Here is a 21,811-nt window from a genome sequence, read left to right on the forward strand (position 1 = left end):
GTATATAGCTTGAAAAATTTTCAAAATGAACACACTCATATAACCAACCACCATATCTAGAAACAGAAGCTTCACTCATGCCCTTCTCAATTACTTTTTCCTCTCAAGGGTAAGGCCCATGAGGACTTCTAACAGTATCTATTAGTTTTGCCTGATTTTTGAATTTTATGTATGTTTTGAATCATAGAGCGGGTTGTTGTTTTATTTCTGGCTTCTTTCATTCAAAATTGTTTGGGATATTTATCCTCTTTGTTGTATATACTTACAGATCAATTCATTTTTAATAGCTATGTAGTATTTTATTGTGTGAATGTACCATAATTTATTTATTCATTTTACTGTTAATGGATATATGACATTTTTTTACAATCATGAACGATGCTGCTGTGAACACTGCAGTGTATGCATTTTTATTGGATATATACTTAGAAGTTGTTGTATACATTAGAAATTACTATTGTGTATATACCTTAGAAATTACTGGATCGCAGGGTATGCATGTGTGAATCTATTGTGGATTTTTGCTTTCCAGAAGTGTATCTTTATGACAATTGAAAAAAAAACTCTACTCTTATGTGACAGACACTTTTTATTAAAGATTTTATTTAATGCTTTTAGTAACCCTGTGGGATAACTGGTATTATTTCTATTTTATTAATGAAGAAATTGAGGCTCAGAGATGTTAAATAATATGCCCAAGGCCACGGTTAGAAAATGACAGAACCAGTATTTGAACCCAGATTTGTCTGACTTCCAAGGGCATGCTTCTTCTACTATACATCCTATATTAGTTTCCTAGGACCATGGTAACAAAGCACAACAAACTGTGCAGCTTAAAACAACAGAAATTTATTGTGTTACAGTTCTGGAGGCCAAAAGTCTGAAATCAAGGTGTTGACAGAGTCAGGCTCACTTTCCTAACTTCTAGTTGTTACTGGCAATCCTTGGTGTTCCTTAGTTTGTAACTGCGTAACTCCAATATCTCCCTCCCTCATTGCATGACCACCTTTCCTCTATGCGACTGTGTCTTCGTGTAACTGCCTCCCCTCTATGTTTGTCTGTGTATATGTCTCTTCTGGTCTTACAAGGATACCTGTCATATTGGACTAAGGACCCACCCTACTCCAGTATGATCTCATCTTAACTTAATTGCATGTGTAAAGACTGTATTTCCAAATCAGTTTACATTAACAGTTACCAGGAGTTAGGACTTCAATATAGCTTTCTGGGGGACACAATGTAACTCACACTCCTTCTTATATCATTTCAATCCATGCATCATAGTGGATAAAAAGTTACTATGTTGTTTAAAATTGTGGTTTTCATTACCTAGAGCCAATGCCTGTGAGATACGCACCTGCAAGAATGGCACTTTTATGTGACTTGCTAGGAGAATGCAGTGGTTGTGCTGAGTTTAGTGCAAGACTAATGTTTTTTCTACTTGACCGGCTTAGCAAACCAAACATCCATAACACTGGCTAGTATTCTAATTGGAGCCTTGCATTCTCATATACAACGGGACAAAGTGATATAGAAATCAGGCAAGGCCTAGGTTGAGGAAGGCTATGTCTATTTATTTCTGCAGATAGGCTGCAGTATTTCAAAAACCTTGAATTTCTATTGTTGGCAAGGTGAACTTGTCAAGTGCTGCTATTTTTTCTCTCACCAGGAATCTTTGTTTCCTCTCAAACTCCAGAAGAAGAATAATCAGTACCTGTGTTTTGTAATGAGCACCTGCCAGGGGCCACACAGTATCCAAGAGATTTGGTGCATATCATTTCTAATTCTTAACACAACTTTTAAGGTAGTTATTCATACAAATACAGCCCTTAGAATTAGCCCTAATGATGAAAGGCAAGCCATAGCATCTGGTGGACAATGTAATCCAAAGGAGGAGGGTACATATCAGTGATGCATGCTCTGTGGCATCATCAATCTTGATGTTAGGGATATAATTAGAGACCGAAAGAGCTTGACTTACTTTGCTTCAGATGGCACATCTTGAGTCTAGGCTTCAGGCTTGGATGCCCAGTAGGATAAATCTGCTAGGTGCAGTCGCTCTTGAAAGTTATGAGGGACATATCATTCAGGTCTGTTTTCAGAAGTGGGCACAGATTGAAGATGGACCAGTATGAAGAGAGAGGTATTGTTGTGCCCATCAAGAAGCTACCTAGTCCATGTTTTTATACTGTGGCAAAACTATACTCAAATCAAAGCCCTAAGGGCAGATAACTTAAATTCCAGTTAGGTAGATGGGCAAGTGGTAGGGGAGGATGATGTCCAAAAAAACTTAGAGAGTTTCCTTGTTTCTTCAATGCAAGGGTCACAAACTAGTGACCAAAGTTTTGAATCCATTCCATAGACATTATTTTCTTACCCCAAATAGTTTTTTGTTTTTGAAGAAATTCAGTTGCTATCACCCAAAAAATCCAGGGAATTTCTTATAAAAGCCTGTATTTCTGGCTTATTTTAAAAGGCAATTGGGACTACATTCCAACATGGCTCAGTTGCAGGGGCTCCCTCTCAAAGGGCAGACTCCTGATTTGCCGTGGTCTACTTCAGAGTTGATGATTGGTCACTCTTTGGTGTTATCTACTTGACCCCTGCACAACTTGAGTCTGTGATCTCTGCTCTAGATCTTTGACTAGAAAAGATCTGGAATCAAGCCAGATCCAACTCTTCACAAAATTAAAACCAAACAAAACAAAACACCATCAAAATAGAGATCAGTTCTTTAGGGAGTGACGAAAATGTTCTAAAATTGATTGTGGTGGCTCATGCCTGTAATCCCAGCACTTTAGGAGGCCAAGGAGGGCAGATCACTTGAGGCCAGGAGATTGAGACCAGCCATGTTAACATTGTTAAACCCTGTCTCTAATAAAAATACAAAAATTAGCCGGGCGTGGTGGCATGCGCGTGTAGTCCTAGCTACTCGGGAGGCTGAGGCATGATGATCACTTGAACCCAGGAGGTGGAGGTTGCAGTGAGCTGAGATCTCACCATTACAGTCCAGCCTGGGCCACAGAGCGAGACTGTGTCTCAAAAAAACAAATAAACAAATAAAATAAAATTTGGTTGTTGTGATTGTTACACAAGTATGTGAATGTACCAAAAACATTGAATTATACACGTCAAATGGCTGAATTATGTGGTGTGACATATCTCCAAAAGCTGTTAAAAATAGGCATCGGACATAGATTTAGGGAAGGAAACACAAATGACAAATCAACTCCTCAACACTAGTCTCTGTCATTAAACTCTTTAGAAGGTCTCTAGTATTGCAGTATTGGGGTGGAAGCAAATTTGAATGGTTAAGAGCTTGAAAAATTAAGATTAAAAAATAGTATCTACTCCATAGGGTTGTTAGAAGTAAACAAGACAATCCCTGCAAAGCACACAGCACTCTTCCTGGTACATAGAAAACAATCGATGAATGTTAGGTATCATTGATTACTATGACACAGAAGAGACCTAACAAAACTTAGCCTAATAACACTGAGATTGTACCCTCAGCCAGCACCCTGAATCTGGAGCAGGTCTTCCCAGGGCCTCTCCAAATGTCTGGTCAGTTCTAAGTGGCTACAGATCCTCAACCAGAACATTAAGAGCTTCAGAGGCTCTTAAGTCATGAAGGAAAAAATTAGCATGCAAATACTGGAGTGTGTAGGGAAGTGGGGAAAACTTGTTTATGCCTTATTTAAGCAAAGTGATATAATAGAGTCTCCACAATGCTAACAGTAGAAGACCTCCATTCTAATTTTACTTCCACTCCAAATTGGATTCCCCTTTAAAAAATACTGATTTTGTTACATTTGAATTTCCTCATATATTGAAGGACAATGGTATTTATCTTGCCTACCTCACAGACCAAGTAAGAAAGAAAGCATGGGAGATACCTGGAATGGCAAAAAAAATTTCACATAAGATATATATATATTTAAGTATGTAAATCTGACCCTAATTGGGTGACAGGTGTGGCCCCAATCAGGTGACAGGCATACCCTCACAGAAATGGTAAGGGGGCTAAGACTCTTGTAACAATAGAGGGGATGGATTTATGGTTTTTGACCCATTGTCTTTGTAAAGACTCCCTAGAAAATGGTGAAGCTCTTGGCAATCAGAACAGATGCAGCCAGGGCTACCATATGCCATGAAAGAAAAAGAGCTTCTGGCAAAGGAAAATCATCAAACCAATGTCCTTACCCTATTACAGAATGGAAAATGTCAGCTTCCCTAGATTACAGGGTAGGGCTCCAAAGCAGAGAAAATTACATTCACACCAGAAATGGGAAATTTCTTCTCTGAGAAGATCTAAGCTGTCATTAGGAGAGTGGGTGGGTGGCTGTGACTTTTTTTTTTCTTCTGACATTCTTGATGAATCTCCTAAAATTCTAAGAGAGGTTTAGAAATGGATTAACCCTGTTATATCTTCTTCCCCAGAGATGTCCAGATAACTTCAGATAATTCATCCAATGACTGTGGAATAGGTAGGGGCATTTTGCCAGTGAAACAGTTAGTAGGTTGCACTAATGAACCAAGCACAGGCGTATTTACCTCAGGTGGGGTCTGGAAGTACCAAGGCTTGAGGAGCAGCTAATTCTTCATGTTCCCCAAAACAGCCTTCCAGTTGGAACTGGTGGAAGTAGTCAGCAGCCCATCCTTCTAACTCATTTTGTTGTGTCAAGAGATGTTTTACTATAAAAGAGTTAAAGGAGGGAGCTGAAAGAGGGGAAATAAGGTGAGAATATTCCTGGGACACAAGAGGCGGATCAGCGAGCCCTGCCAACAGAGACGTAATATGTTAGGCAGTGCACAGAGGGATTAAGACCATGGGCTGTGGCACCAAACAGACCTGATTTATATCCTGGCTCTGCCACTTAGGTCCTGGGCCAAATTTAAATGGAATTAAAACAATACTGATTTCATGCAGTCTTTGTGAGGAGAAAAATGAGAATGCATACTTAAAGCAGGTAGCACATTGCTTGGCACATAGGAAGTGCTAAAAGTAGCAGTAGTTATTATGGGCTCTTCAGCAGACCATTCAAAGCCCTTCCCAATTCAACCCAAGTTTATTTTTCTAGCTTTATTTCCCGTTACTGATAGCCACATATCATATGCCTGGCCACATAGGGCCCACAGAACTGTTCACCAGCCCCAGATTTCATCATACTTATCTACATCTTACATTCTTTGCTTATGCTCATCTTTCTGCCTAGTATACCCTTCCTTTTTTTCTGCCGGGTAAAAACCATTTATGCATCAGGGCCCAGTTAAAGTTCCACCACTATTGTAAGGCTTTCACCTTTTTTTTAATCCAGGTGAGATTAAAGCTTCCCTTTTTGTATTCCTGTTGCATTTTTTATCATAATGTGTTAAGTGCCATACTAGCATTATCAACAGCTGTACCGGTGATAGTAATCTAAATGAATTTGTGAGAACAAGGGCTCTGTTGTATTTTTATATCACTAGCATAGTAACAGGCATGTAGTAAGCATTCATTAGAGTTTATTGACTAAAACTGGATTTGTCAAGACTATTGACACCTATTCCACCTATTTCACAATAGGCTACCATAAAGAAAAAGTGTGGGAATATATGTGAAAACACTAAAAATAGGATAATTTGTACAAATGTAAGGTCTTCATTACCCAGAATTCATGCTGGAGAATCTAAATAAACAGAATTTTTCTCTAGTCCTGGCAAATGATAATCTATATGCATATTAATGATCCCAGTGCATTTATAGCTCATGAAGTGCCTTCTGAATTATCATGAACTTTTACGAAAAGAAAACTGTCCTGGTTCTTTGGTATTTGGGAATTTGTGGACAACGTAAATGATACAGATTTTTATGTCACTGAAACATTTACTATACCAAGATACCTCAATCCCAAACTACTCTGGAGAAATGGGACTTTGACGTCTACAGGAATGAGTGGGAAAATTAGTAACCTAACTAGCCTCCACAGTGAACGCTGATATGAGTGAGGCAAGGACACCCCTTCTTGAGCACACACCATCGTTCTTGTGTATAGTACACAGAGCTGATGATGTTCTTCAGTTTGGAATTTGGTTCCACACATTCATTCTTAATGGTTTTGTGTTTGAGTCTGATTTTGACTTCTACTACATAGGCTCTGTAATAAGGAACTTGGTCTTCTATTTACGTGTTATCCACAACAGTGCTTAGCAGAATTGCTGGATGCATTGGAACTCTTGATAAGTAGTGGTTGAACATAACTGAATTGAGGGAAATATGTAAAGCAGCTAATGCATAGAATAAAGAGACAGTTTAGCCCAACAAAAATATTGAAGAAACAGATGGATCAATCAGAGAATCAATTTTGTCCAATTTGGTAATAATATTTTAATAATTCTATTGCTAACAATATTTTTATAAGGTTTGTTATTTATGAAGTGTTTTCATAATCTCTTTCTCTGAAAATAACAAATCTGAGTGAAAACAGATAGTCAGGTGTCTAGCTGTCCAATAAATAAAGTGAAAAATATTATTTCTAAGAAATAGAGGAGCAAAAATTAACATTTATAGAGTGACTACTATAAAATAGGCATGCTTCTAAGTACTTTCTAGGTACTCTCTTATTTAATCCTTTAAACAACCCTGTGAAAGAGGTATGCAGCACTGCAGATGGCCACTACCAATTGACAAGATTTGGCATGTGAAATGAAATCTATTTGCTATCTATGACCCAGAATACATGGATTATTTGCAAGATGAGAGATAGCTGGCATCATAGATAGCAAACTCTATGGACCTGGCTTCTAGTGCTGTATTTGCATCCCTAGTTATAGTTCTCCTCCCTGAGCCTCAGCTTCCTCACTTGAACAATGGAGATACTGACACCTACCTTAACTACCAAGTGGCTTGTTGTGAAAGTGTTAAGCTATTTGTTTCCTTTCTTGATTATTTTATTCTATGTCACTGTTACTCAAATATTTTGTCTTACATTGCTGGATGGGATTATTTTTGGCTCAAAACAACATTTAAATTGAGTGATTAATTTATAAGCATGTCTTCTTCTTGTTTTATTTCATAATGTGTGGGGGTTCTATGATTTTTAGATGAAAAAGCTGAGGCGTAGAGAGGTGAATTCATTTGCCTAAGGTCACACAGCTAGTAATTGATAGAACACAACCCTCCACCAAAAAAGACTAAGTCAATTAATCTGCAAGGAAGTTGTACCACAAGAGTAACTAAACAGAGCTGCTTGAGAACACTCTTTACAGCCTCATGTCTAGAAAATAATTTGAGAAAAGAAAAACAATACCAACTCACAGTAGAGTAACCAGAATAATGGATAGATTTTTGACTAACAAAATTGACTCCAAAGTTTAAATAACATATTGGATCCAAAGCAGCAGCCCAGAACTCTGAAAATCTTTTTTTCCTTATGGGCATGATAAGCAGAAAGAGGATGGATCTTCATGTGGAGCTGAGGAGAAGAACTTTATAGAAAAACAAACATCCCCTAAAACAAGAATTAAGAATACAGGAAGGCCAAAATAAGAAGTCAAGAAAGCACGAAATATGGAGTACTGTTGGTCAGTACAGGATTTACCAAGCACAAACTTGTAGGTTCCTTGCAAAGAGAGATTCACCTAGAGGTAAAAATACAATTTTAAGGTGACAGCCCAAAATTTCTTTCTAAAAGGATCCATTTTCAGTACAGCCTAATGGTCTGAGTGGATTGAGTCTTCTGTAAAACTGCCTTATTATGCGATCTTCTTGCATAGACTCATGCCAACTCAAGAGTTGCAAATGCTTGGCCCAGGCGCCGTCCCTCCCCATTCCTGTGTCCATGGAAAACATTTTAAATAGATCACAGTATTATTTCTTATTGTCTAGAATCAACCTTAGAATCATCCTTGATATAGCACTGCAAATGGCCACTACCAATTGACAAGATTTGGTGTGTGAAATGAAACCTATTTGCTATCTATGACCCAGAAAACAGGGATTATTTGCAAGCTGAGAGATAGCTGGCATCATAGATAGCAAACTCTAATAATCACTGTGTATGTAGTATTCTGATGCTAGTCAGCAAAGGGGGGTTCCTTCCCTGGTGTTATCTTTTATTGTTGCTCTGGTCGTCTCTGACCCACCACGAGCAATTTTTTTTCTAAGTAAAAGAAAATAAATTTACTAGGCATGAGGCACCTTAAAGAGGGCCTCAGGGATAAAGATCAGTGTTGTCCACTGACTTCTTGTACATCCAAGCCCTCAAAAGCCTTAAGAATATAATGTTGACTATAAACTCTTGAGAGTCTAGATTCTGCTTGTAAATTGCTCCTTTAGTTTCAGTTCTCCCCCGCAAGCTAAGATGTAGCTAGAAAAGAATTGGATTATGATTAAGATGGACCTGGCTTATAGTGCTGTGTTTGCATCCTTAGTTATAGTTTTCCTCCCTGAGCCTCAGCTTTCCCATCTGAATAATGGAGATAGTAATACCTACCTCAACTACCAAGTGACTTGTTATGAAAGTGTTAAGCTATTTGTTTTCTTTTTTGATTATTTTATTTTATTCTATGTCACTGTTACTCAAATATTTTGTCCCACATTGCTGGGTGGAATTATGTTTGGCTCAAAATAATATTTAAATTGAGTGATTAATTTACAAGCATGTCTTTGTGTTGTTTTATTTCATTGTGTGTGGGGGGGGATGGGATTCCTATGATTTTTATACCAAAATGTAAATGACAGGAGAATCAATTGACTCACTCCTTAACCATGTGTCTGGTGATAGATCAATTCCTTTCAGGTATAGATAAAGGGACTTGGTGGATGCATGTGGATTATGGATGTATGAAGGCAAAGCAACTTACCAATCTCCCCAAGTACTTAGCTGTCAACTCAAACTAGTCTTTGACAGGAAAGGAAGTGGAGGTTCATAGATTCTATTGGTCAATAGCACCCCCTGTCCCCCCGCCCAAGTGCCCTGGTTATATAGCATGAGCCTACATACAAAGATCAAATAATACGCCAGTTTTATGGAAGACTCAATCCATTCAGACCATTAGGCTGTACTAAAAATGGATTCTTTTATAAAGAAGTTCTGGGCTGTCACCTGAAAATTGTATCTTTACCTCTATGTGAAACTCTCATTGCAAGGAACCTAGAAGTTTGTGCTTGATAAATCCCATACTGACCAACTGTACTCAACATTTTGTGCTGTATTGACTTCTTGTTTTGGCCACCTTGTGTTCTTGATTCTTGTTTTAGGGGTTGTTTCTAGTTTCCTAGGGCTCCACAAGGATGTCTCATGAGCTTCCTTATGTGATTTAAAAAGTGGTCTTGCTACAAATGAATTAATGCAAAATTTGAAAAATATACTATGTGGTTTATCTTCCCTGGCTTCAAATCCCTATTTCATTCAAACTAGTACATTTGTCCATTGACATCTTGCCCAGGTCCTGGGGCTGTACTTACCTAACATCCTGCCTATCTAATATCCTAAAACCCAGAATTTGGTCATAACTTACATGGGTTGTACTTCCCCATGTTTTCTCTCTCTGCCAGGTTCATTTTCCAAATCAGGATACTCAGTCCCGATTGCTGAAACCAGTCTTTAGTTCGTGCACCTGATGTCTGGGATGATTTTGTAAACTCCCCTCATAGATTAATCAGAATCAACCATATAAATCCAAAAGGAGAGTTTTTTCCAGTTGGAACTTAATACTTGTAGACTTAATATAAATGAAAGAACATAAATTAATTCAAATACAGTTATAACAACCCCAGGACATGCCGGGAAGAGTGTTGATGAAAAATCTTTAATAAATATACTATTTACAAGGCAGCAAATGCACAGATGTTGTTAATATCTTTGGGGAGCTTTGGCTTTAACAGAATTATTTCCACTTACAGATTCTCTTTGGTCTAGCTAAACACAATCTGATTAACCTTCTGGACTTTGAGTTGTAGAAAAGTTCACAGGCATTGCAAACCACTCATTGAAAACATAAAGGCTGATTATCATTGTGTGAGGAGGTTGAAAATAAATCTTCTGGTAACCGCTACATCTGAGGTTGTAGTGAATGATCTTCTTGGATTAGTACCCAAGACATGAATCTTTCATGTGCACAGTTCTGCTAAGGTTGCAACTAATCTGAAGCATACTGGGTAGCAATTTAATAAATGGCCCCATGTGAGAAGCAGGTTAAAAGCACTAATGTCATAATGTCTACCTAGGAAAAATGCTTTCGATTGCCTGGATTTTCTTTTTTTCTATCATATGGGAAAGGTATAGAAAGAGTAAAGCTGGGAATTTAAGAAATATTTTACTGAAGTTGGTTTTTTTAACATTAATATATTTTATTTTTAGAGCATTTTTGGGCTCATAACAAAATTGAGCAGAAAGTACAGAGAGTTCTCATATATTCTCTGACCCCCTCACCTCCCACAAACTCCTCCATTGTCAACATCCTGCACCATAGTGGTACATTTTTTATGATGGATGAAGCTACATTGATGCATTATTATCATCCAAAGTCCATGGTTGACATTAGGATTCACTCTTGCTGTTGTACATTCTATGTGTTTTGATAAATGTATAATAGCATGTATCTATTGTTGTACTATTGTACAGTATAGTTTCACTGCCCTAAAATCCTCTGTGCGCTGCCTATTCATCCCTCCCTTTCCTCTAGCCCCTGGCAATCACTGATCTGTCTACTTTCTCTGTACCTTTGCCTTTTCCGGAAGGTCATATAGTTGGAACTATACAGTAATAACCCTTTTAGATTGACTTCTTGCACTTTGTAATATGCATTTAAGTTTTCTTTATGTGTTTTCATGACTTCGTTGCTCATTTCTTTTAGTGCTGAATAATATTACATTATCTGGATGTACCCCAGTTTATTAATTGAGTCGCCTTTATTAATCTTGGTTACTTCCAAGTTTTGGTAATTATTAATAAAGCTACTGTAAACATCAGTGTGCAAATTTTTGTAAGGACTTAAGTTTTCAATTCCTTTAGGTGAGTACCAAGGAGTGTAATTGCTGGATCATATGGTAAGAGGACGATTAGTTTTGTAATAAACCACCAAACTGCCTTCCATAGGGGTTGTACTGTTTTGCATTCTCACCAGCAATGAATAAGAGTTCCTGTTGTCCACATCCTGTCCAGCATTTGGTGTCGTCAGTGTTTGGGATTTTTGGCTACTCTAATAGATATGCAGTAATAACTCACTGTTATTTTAATTTGCAATTCTCTAATGACATATGATGTTGAATACCCTTTTATATGCTTTCCTACTATCTATATATCTTCTTTGGTGAGATATCTGTTCAGATATTTTGCTTACTTTTTAATCAGGTTTTTAAAAATTTCCTTATTGTTGAGTTTTAAAGATTCTTGGTATATTTTGGACAACAGTCCTTTATCAGATGTGCCTTTTATAAATATTTTTCTCAATCCTCAGCTTATCTTCCCACTCTCTTAACATTGTCTTTCACAGAGCAGAAGGTTTTTATTTTAATGAAGTCCAGCTTCTCAATTATTTATTTCTTGGTTTGCACATATGATGTTGTATCTAAAGTCATCGCCATATCCAAGGTCATAAAGGTTTTCTCCTATATTGTCTTCTGGGAGTTTTATTGTTTTTCATTTTTAATTTAGGTCTATGATACATTTAATGTTAATTTTTTGACATGTATAAGGTCTGTGTTTAGATTCATGATTTTTGCATGTGGATGTCCAGTTGTTCTAGCACCATTTGTTGAAAAGACTGTCTTTACTCCAGTGTATTGCCTTTGTGCTTTTATCAAAGATCAGTAGGCTACCTTTATATAGGTCTATTTCTGAGATCTCTATTCTAGTTCATTAATTTATTCACTTATTCTTTCACCAATACCACAATGGTATCTTTATATTAAATTTTGAAATCCAGTAGTATCAGTCCTCTGATTTTGTTCTTCTCCATATACATTTTAGAATTAGTCTGATGATAGCCACTAAACAGCTTGCTATGATTTTTGATTTGGGATTGTGTTGAATACATAGATCAAGTTGGAAAGAACTGACATCTCGAACATATTGAATCTTCCTATCCTTGAATCTGGAATAGCTCTTTATTTATTTAGTTCTTCTTTTACATATTTTATCAGAGTTCTGTAGTGCTTCTATAAGGATCTTGTACATGTTTTTAAAGATTTATACCTAAGTATTTTATTTTGGGGGTGCCAGTGTAAACGGCAATGTGTTTTTAATCTCAAATTCCACTTGTTAATTGCTGTTATATAGGAAAGCAATCAGATTTTTCTACATAGATGATCATATCACCTGCAAAAAAAGAAGTTTTATTTTTTATTCCCTATCTATCTACACTTATTTCATTTTCTTGTCTTACTACATTAGGTAGGGCTTTCAGTACAACGTTGAACAAACCTACGCATTCTGCACTTGCATCCCGGAACTTAAAGTAAAACAAAACAAAACAAAATGAAATAAAATCGGAATAGGCCTGTATCTGTTAAAAAATCAAATAAACAAGTAATTACCTCCAAAAAACAGAAGGCACCAGGCCCAGATGAGTTTAGCAGTGAATTCTATAAAACATTAAAGAAAGAAATTATACCAATTCTCTACAATATCTTCCAGAAGATATAAGCAAGGGAAATACTTCCTAACTCTTACATGAGAACAGCATTACTCTAATATTAAAACCAGATAAAGTCATTACAAGCAAAGAAAACTGAGGCCCAATATTTCTTATAAGCACAAATGCAATAATCTTTGACAAAATATTAGGAAACAAAATCCAACAATGTATAAAAATCATTACACACTACGACCAAGTGGGATGTATGCCAGGTACCCAAGGCTGGTTCAACATTCAAAAATCAATTAATGTAATCCTTCACATCAATAGGCTAATAAAGAAAAACATCACATGATCATATGAAGAGATGCAGAAAAGCAGGTTGACAAAATCGAACATCTATTCCTGGGAAAAATTCTCAGCCAACTAGGAATAGAGAAAAAAACTTCTCAATTTGATAAAGAACATCCTTATCTATTGCTTACCTAGAGCTAACATCATACTTAATGTGAGAAACTGAAAGTTGTCCTGCTAAGGTCAGGAACAAAGCAAGGTGTCATCTCTCACTACTAGTTTTCAACGTTGTACTGAATAATTTTTATTATTTATTTTCTCCTACTTTGGATTTTTTTCTTATTTTTCTAGTTTCCTAATCAATAATTTAAAATTTTTCTTCTTTTCTAATATACGCATTTAATGTTATAAATTTCCCTTTAAGAACTGCTTTTGCTGCATTCCACAACTTCTGATAAAATGTATTTTAATTTTTTTATTTTGTTATTTTATTATTATTTCAGTAGTTTTTGTGGTACAGGTGGTTTTGGGTTACATGGATCAATTCTTTAGTGGTGATTTCTGGGATTTTGGTGTACCCATCACCCGAGCAGTGTATACAGTACCCAATATGTAGTCTTTTATCCCTCATCCCCCTCCCACCCTTCCCCTCTGAGTCCCCAAAGTCCATTATATTATTCTTACACCTTTGCATCCTCATAGCTTAACTCCCACTTATAAGTGAGAACATGTGATATTTGGTTTTCCATTCCTGAGTTACTTTACTGAGAATAATGGCCTCCAGTTCCATCCAAGTTGCTGCAAAATACATTATTTTGTTCTTTTTCTTGGCTGAGTAGTATTCCATGGTGTATATATACCACATTTTCTTTATCCATTCATTGGTCAGTGAGCACTTAAGTTGGTTCCATATCTTTGCAATTGCAAACTGTGCTTTTATAAACGTGTGTACATTCATCTTTTTCATATAATGACTTCTTTCCCTTTGGGTAGATACCCAGTAGTGGGATTGCTGGATCAAATGGTAGTTCTATTTTTAGTTCTTTAAGAAATCTCCATACTGTATTTTTTCATTTTTATTTAGTTTAAAATATTTTTTAAATTTCTCTGAAGACGTCCTCTTTGACCCATGTATTTTTTAGAACTGGGTTGTTTAATCTCCAAGTATTTGGGATTTTCCAGCTACCTTTCTGTTATTTATTTTTGGTTTAATTGTACTGTCGTCTTAAAGCAGACATTGCATGATTTCCATAACTTTAAATTTGTCAAGGGGTATTTTCTGACCCAGAGTGTAGTCTATCTTGATGAATGTTCCATGTGATCTTAAGAAGAATGTAGATCCTGCTGTCAGGTGAATTTTTCTATAGATGTCAATTGTATAGAGTCGTTTGACGGTGCTTTTGAGTTCAACTACGTCCTTGCTGATTTTCTGCCTGCAAGGTATGTCCTTTTCTAAGATAGAAATGGTAAAGTCTCCAACTATAACAGTGGATTCATCTATTTCTTCTTGCAATTCTATCAGTTTTTGCCACAGGTATTTGGAGACTCTCTCATTAGGCACATATACACTAAAGATTGCCAGGTTTTCTTGTGTTGTCCCCGTATTTTTCTGTAATTCCCCTTTACCCCTAATAACTTTCCTTGCCCTGAAGTCTGCTGTGTCTTAAATTAATATAGCTACTCCTACTTTTAAAATGAGTGCTAGAATGGTACGTCTTTCTTCTTCCCTTTACTTTTAATCTAAATGTGTCTTTATATTTAAAGTGGATTTCTTGTAGACAACATATATTTGGGTCTTGTTTTTCGATACACTCCGACAGTCTGTCTTTAAATTGAGGTAATGAGACCATTGATGTTTAAGGTGATCATTGACATGGTTGGATTAATATCTACTATATTGTTACTGTTTTCTTTTTATTGCCCGTGTTCTTTGTTTCCTCTTTTATCTTCCACAGATTTTCAGGCTTTTTTTTGGTTTTAATTAAACATCTTATGAGATTCCCTTTTCTCTCCTTTCTTAGAATATTAATTTTATTTCCTTTTATAATTTTTTCCCTTTTATAATTTTTAATGGTTGCCTTAGTGTTTGCAATATACATTTATAACTAACCCAAGTTGACTTTTAAATAACACCATACCATTTTATGGATAACACAAGTACCTTATAATAACGAAATATTCCTAATTCCTCCCTCATTTCCCTTGTATCATTGTTGCCATGTATTTCACTTATACCTAGGCATACATAAGCAAATTTATGTTGCCATTATTATTTAAAACAAACTGTTGTCAGTTAGATCAGTTAAGCCAAAAAAAAAATAAATAAAAGTTTTTATTTCACCTTTACCTATTACTTTTCTAATACTCTTCCTTATTTTTTGTAGATCTGGGTTTCTGACGAATACCATTCTGCTCTCTAAAACACTTCTTTTTAGCATTTGTTGCAAGGCATGTCTACTGGCAACAAATTTCCTCAATTTTTTTTTTCATCTGAGAAATTATTTTTTTCCTTCACTTTCAAAGGATAATTTTACAGTGTATAGAATTCTATGTTGGGAGAGGAGTTTTCTGTTAACATCTCAACTATTTCACTCTACTCTCTTCTTGCTAGCATTGTGTCTGAATAGAAATGTGATGTAATTCTTATTTTTGTTTCTCTATAGATAAGACTTTTTTTATCTCTTGCTTCTTTGAGGATATTTATTTATCTTTGATTTTCTCAAGTTTAAATATAATATTCCTAGGTGTATTTTCTGGCATTTATCATGCTTAATGTTCTCTGAGATCACTGGATCTGTGGTTTGGTGTCTGCCATTAATTTGAGGAAAATTCTCAGTCATTGTTTCAAATGTTGCATTTGTTCTTTTCTCTTTTTCCTCTCCTTCTGGTATTCTCATTACATATGTGTTATGCATTTTTCATTTTCCCACAGTTTTTGGATATTCTGTTCTGGAGAGTTTTTTCTCAGTCTTTTTTCTTTATTCTTTGTTCAAATTGAGAAGTTTCTATTATGATTTTTTTAAGCTCATAGATTCCATCCTCGGCTATGTCCAGTATATTAATTAGGTCATCAAAGGCATTCTTCATTTCTGTTCCAGTGTTTTTTATATATGGCATTTCTTTTTCTTTCTTAGAATTTTCATCTCTGCTGACATTATCCATCTGTTCTTGAACGTTACCTGCTTTTCCAATTAAAGCCTTTAGCATATTTATCATGGTTTTAAAAATTTATTGTTCTGATAATTCCAACATTACTGCCATATCTGACTCTGGCTCTGATGCTTGTCTGTTTTCTTCATGATGTGTTATTTTTTTATCATTTTTTCTTGAGACGGATTCTCACTCTGTCACCCAGGCTGGAGTGCAGTGGCACAATCTTGGCTCACTGCACTGGGCACTTTCTGGGCACAAGCAATCCTCCCACATCAGCCTTCTGAGATTACAGCTGGGATTACAGGTGCATGCCATCATGCCCTGCTCATTTTTTTGTATTTTTTGTAGAAATGGAGTTTCACCATGTTGCCCACGCTCTTCTAGAACTTCTGGACTCAAACAATCCACCTGCCTCGACCTCCCATAGTGTTGGGATTACAGGCATGAGCCACCATGCCCATATCTTTTAGTATGCCTTGTAATTTTTTGTTGAAAGATAGATATGATGTATTGGGCAAAAAGATCTGTGTCAAAAAGGCCTTTAGTAATGTAGTAGTAAGGTGGAGGGGAAGAGTTAGCATTCCATAGTCCTATGATTAGGTATCAATCCTTTAATAAGCATATGCCCCTGGACTGTGAACTTCACCAGTGTTTCTGTTTTCTTTTCTCTCTCTCTCTTTAGGTACCACAGGATGACTGAAGGGGTTTGGATTTGTATATTTCCCTTCTCCCACATGGTAGGTTGGAGGGGGCTGGATTTGCATATTTCCTTTCATCCACGAAGATTAGGCTTTGGTACAACCCTAGCTTGTTAGGCTCTCGTGAAAAAAAAAAAGTTTTTGTTAAGGGCAGGCATTGTTAAGAAGAACAGAATGCTCTGGCTTATTTCAAAATGTTTCATATTTCTTCTCTACCAGAAGAATAAAGGGAGTTTTCTACAGTATTCACTGTGAGGACCTAGTAGAGCTCCTGGTAATAAAACTCACAAAAATGTGGAAGCCCCGTGACAGAGTCGCCCTGGAGTTTTTAACTCTTGCTTGTCCACATTAAGCCTCCAGCAATTTGTCAATTACAATTCAGGTTTTCCTACTGCAGCACTGGTTCCTATGGAAATTTCTGCTCCTGGGTTTCTGCTTTTGTATGTTGGAATTCTCTCCATCTGCCTGTCTGTCTCTCTAATTTAGGGGGCAGCAGTTTGCCCTGTGACCTCACTTCTCTGACACATTTAAGAAGAGTTGTTTGTCTTTTTCAGTTTGTTTAGCTTTTTATTTGTTGTTAGGCCTGAGTGGTTATTTCTTTTTATTTTATTTTATTATTATTATACGTTAAGTTTTAGGGTACATGTTCACAATGTGCAGGTTAGTTACATATGTATACATTGTGCCATGCTGGTGCGCTGCACCCACTAACTCGTCATTTAGCATTAGGTATATCTCCTAAAGCTATCCCTCCCCCCTCCCCCCACCCCACAACAGTCCCCAGAGTGTGATGTTCCCCTTCCTGTGTCCATGTGTTCTCATTGTTCAATTCCCACCTATGAGTGAGAATATGCGGTGTTTGGTTTTTTGTTCTTGCGATAGTTTACTGAGGATGATGATTTCCAATTTCATCCATGTCCCTACAAAGGACATGAACTCATCATTTTTTATGGCTGCATAGTATTCCATGGTGTATATGTGCCACATTTTCTTAATCCAGTCTATCATTGTTGCACATTTGGGTTGGTTCCAAGTCTTTGCTATTGTGAATAGTGCCACAATAAACATACGTGTGCATGTGTCTTTATAGCAGCATGATTTATAGTCCTTTGGGTATATACCCAGTAATGGGATGGCTGGGTCAAATGGTATTTCTAATTCTAGATCCCCGAGGAATCGCCACACTGACTTCCACAATGGTCTAACTAGTTTACAGTCCCACCAACAGTGTAAAAGTGTTCCTATTTCTCCACATCCTCTCCAGCACCTGTTGTTTCCTGACTTTTTAATGATTGCCATTCTAACTGGTGTGAGATGGTATCTCATTGTGGTTTTGATTTGCATTTCTCTGATAGCCAGTGATGATGAGCATTTTTTCTTGTGTTTTTTGGCTGCATAAATGTCTTCTTTTGAGAAGTGTCTGTTCATGCCCTTTGCCCACTTTTTGATGGGGTTGTTTGTTTTTTTCTTGTAAATTTGTTTGAGTTCCTTGTAGATTCTGGATATTAGCCCTTTGTCAGATGAGTAGGTTGTGAAAATTCTCTCCCATTTTGTAGGTTGCCTGTTCACTCTGATGGTGGTTTCTTTTGCTGTGCAGAAGCTCTTTAGTTTAATTAGATCCCATTTGTCAATTTTGTCTTTTGTTGCCATTGCTTTTGGTGTTTTCGACATGAAGTCCTTGCCCATGCCTATGTCCTGAATGGTAATGCCTAGGTTTTCTTCTAGGGTTTTTATGGTTTTAGGTCGAATGTTTAAGTCTTTAATCCATCTTGAATGAATTTTTGTATAAGGTGTAAGGAAGGAATCCAGTTTCAGCTTTCTACATATGGCTAGCCAGTTTTCCCAGCACCATTTATTAAATAGGGAATCCTTTTCCCATTGCTTGTTTTTCTCAGGTTTGTCAAAAATCAGATAGTTGTAGATATGCGGCATTATTTCTGAGGGCTCTGTTCTGTTCCATTGATCTATATCTCTGTTTTGGTACCAGTACCATGCTGTTTTGGTTACTGTAGCCTTGTAGTATAGTTTGAAGTCAGGTAGCGTGATGCCTCCAGCTTTGTTCTTTTGGCTTAGGATTGACTTGGCAATGCGGGCTCTTTTTTGGTTCCATATGAACTTTAAAGTAGTTTTTCCAATTCTGTGAAGAAAGTCATTGGTAGCTTGATGGGTATGTCATTGAATCTATAAATTACCTTGGGCAGTATGGCCATTTTCATGATATTGATTCTTCCTACCCATGAGCATGGAATATTCTTCCATTTGTTTGTATCCTCTTTTATTTCATTGAGCAGTGATTTGTAGTTCTCCTTGAAGAGGTCCTTCACATCCCTTGTAAGTTGGATTCCTAGGTATTTTATTCTCTTTGAAGCAATTGTGAATGGGAGTTCACTCATGATTTGGCTCTCTGTTTGTCTGTTATTCGTGTATAAGAATGCTTGTGATTTTTGCACATTGATTTTGTATCCTGAGACTTTGCTGAAGTTGCTTATCAGCTTAAGGAGATTTTGGGCTGAGACAATGGGGTTTTCTAGATATACAATCATGTCATCTGCAAACAGGGACAATTTGACTTCCTCTTTTCCTAATTGAATACCCTTTATTTCCTTCTCCTGCCTAATTTCCCTGGCCAGAACTTCCAACACTATGTTGAATAGGAGTGGTGAGAGAGGGCATCCCTGTCTTGTGCCAGTTTTCAAAGGGAATGCTTCCAGGTTTTGCCCATTCAGTATGATATTGGCTGTGGGTTTGTCATAGATAGCTCTTATTATTTTGAAATATGTCCCATCAATACCTAATTTATTGAGAGTTTTTAGCATGAAGAGTTGTTGAATTTTGTCAAAGGCCTTTTCTGCATCTGTTGAGATAATCATGTGTTTTTTGTCTTTGGTTCTGTTTATATGCTGGATTACATTTATTGATTTGCGTATATTGAACCAGCCTTTCATCCCAGGGATGAAGCCCACTTGATCATGGTGGATAAGCTTTTTGATGTGCTGCTGGATTCGGTTTGCCAGTATTTTATTGAGGATTTTTGCATCAGTGTTCATCAAGGATATTGGTCTAAAATTCTCTTTTTTGGTTGTGTCTCTGCCTGGCTTTGGTATCAGGATGATGCTGGCCTCATAAAATGAGTTAGGGAGTATTCCTTCTTTTTCTATTGATTGGAATACTTTCAGAAGGAATGGGAGCAGTTCCTCCTTGTACGTCTTGTAGAATTCGGCTGTGAATTCATCTGGTCCTGGATTCTTTTTGGTTGGTAAGCTATTGATTATTGCCACAATTTCAGAGCCTGTTATTGGTCTATTTAGAGATTCAACTTCTTCCTGGTTTAGTCTTGGGAGAGTGTATGTGTCAAGGAATTTATCCACTTCGTTTAGATTTTCTGGTTTATTTGCGTAGAGGTGTTTGTAGTATTCTCTGATGGTAGTTTGTATTTCTGTGGGATCGGTGGTTATATCCCCTTTATCATTTTTTATTGTGTCTATTTGATTCTTCTCTCTTTTCTTCTTTATTAGTCTTGCTAGCGGTCTATCAATTTTGTTGATCCTTTCAAGAAACCCGAGTGGTTATTTCTAAAGCTTCTTCCCTGCTGGACCAGAAACCAGAAGTAAAGCTTGGAATTTTAGAAACAAATTATTGTTATCTTCTGGGCACTTTGTTTACCATGGATCTCTTCGGCATCAGCTTAGTGAGTCCTTGGGTATATTAGTCTGTTCTCACACTGCTATGAGGACATATCCGAAACTGGGTAATTTATAAAGGAAAAGGGTTTAATTGATTCACAGTTCCGCATTGCTGGGAAGGCCTCAGAAGGCTTACGTCAGGTGGGAGGCAAAGGAGAAGCAGACACCTTCTTTATATGGCAGCAGTATGGAGTGAGTGCAAGCAGGGGGAAATGCTGTAAACGCTTATAAAACCATCAGATCTCATGAGACTCACTCATTATCATGAGAACAGCATGGGGGAAACTGCCTCCATGATCCAATTACCTCCACCTGGTCCCACCCTTAATACTTGGGGATTACGAGAGTTACAATTCAAGGTGAGATTTCGGTTGGGACACAGAGCCAAAACCATATTACTGGGTAAAGTCACACTAATATTAGTTCACCACCCCACCACCAACCAACACTACCAAGCATCCTTGTATACTGACAACCCCTTGCACATGTTTGAATTCTTCAGAACATGCTCAGATTGAATGTCCACTGTGTATTCATTCAGTTTTCTCAAGGAGATAGCTGCATGTTTTTGGAGTGCCTGTGTGATTATTTATAATTTATGGTACAACCTTTTTTGCAGTTACTATTAGTATCTTCTTGAGAGTTTTAAAAAATAACATTACTGTCTTTGGGGAGAATTTGTTTTCGTTGTAGGAAAATACATTTCGTAAAGGCAATAAATTTGAAAGAAGTAATTGCTAACAAACTCCCACGCCCTCATGACACATCTCCAAGTAATTGGATTCCCTTGAATTTGAGCTCATTCTCAGTAGGAGAGATGGAGGTAAAAGGAAAGTGGAAAGTTCAGAAGGTAAAGCTCAAGAAAAACTCAGTGTTAGGAGGAAGCTAGAAAAAGTCCAAAATGAGACAAGTGATATTATCTTGAGAACTATTGACAAAGCATAAACAAAAAACTTTTAAAATTTGTTTTTTAAGCTTCATTTTTGCCTAAGGATATAACTCATTAGGTTATTAAATCCATACATGCATGCTGTACTTCTCCCTTCTGTTCCTTTAAGAAAAATATTTATCAGATGGTCATGTTCAAACTTTTCACAGTTTTGCTTATTGATTGATTCTAAATGCCATACTAGGCCCAGCGTGGTAGCTCACACCTCTAATTCTAGCATTCCGGGAGGCCGAGGCGGGCAGATCACCTGAGATCAGGAGTTCGAGACCTGTCCGACCAACATGGTGAAACCCCCTCTCTGCTTAAAATACAAAAATTAGCCTGGCATGGTGGTGTATGCCTGTAATCCCAGCTACTCAGGAGGTGGAGGCAGTAGGATAGCTTGAACCCGGGTGATGGAGGTTACAGTGAGCCGAGATCGTGCCACTGCACTCCAGTCTGGACAACAGAGACTCCATCTCAAACATAACAAA

This window comes from Gorilla gorilla, chromosome X, assembly GCF_029281585.2.
Source record: "Gorilla gorilla gorilla isolate KB3781 chromosome X, NHGRI_mGorGor1-v2.1_pri, whole genome shotgun sequence".
Taxonomy (NCBI): Eukaryota; Metazoa; Chordata; class Mammalia; order Primates; family Hominidae; genus Gorilla; species Gorilla gorilla.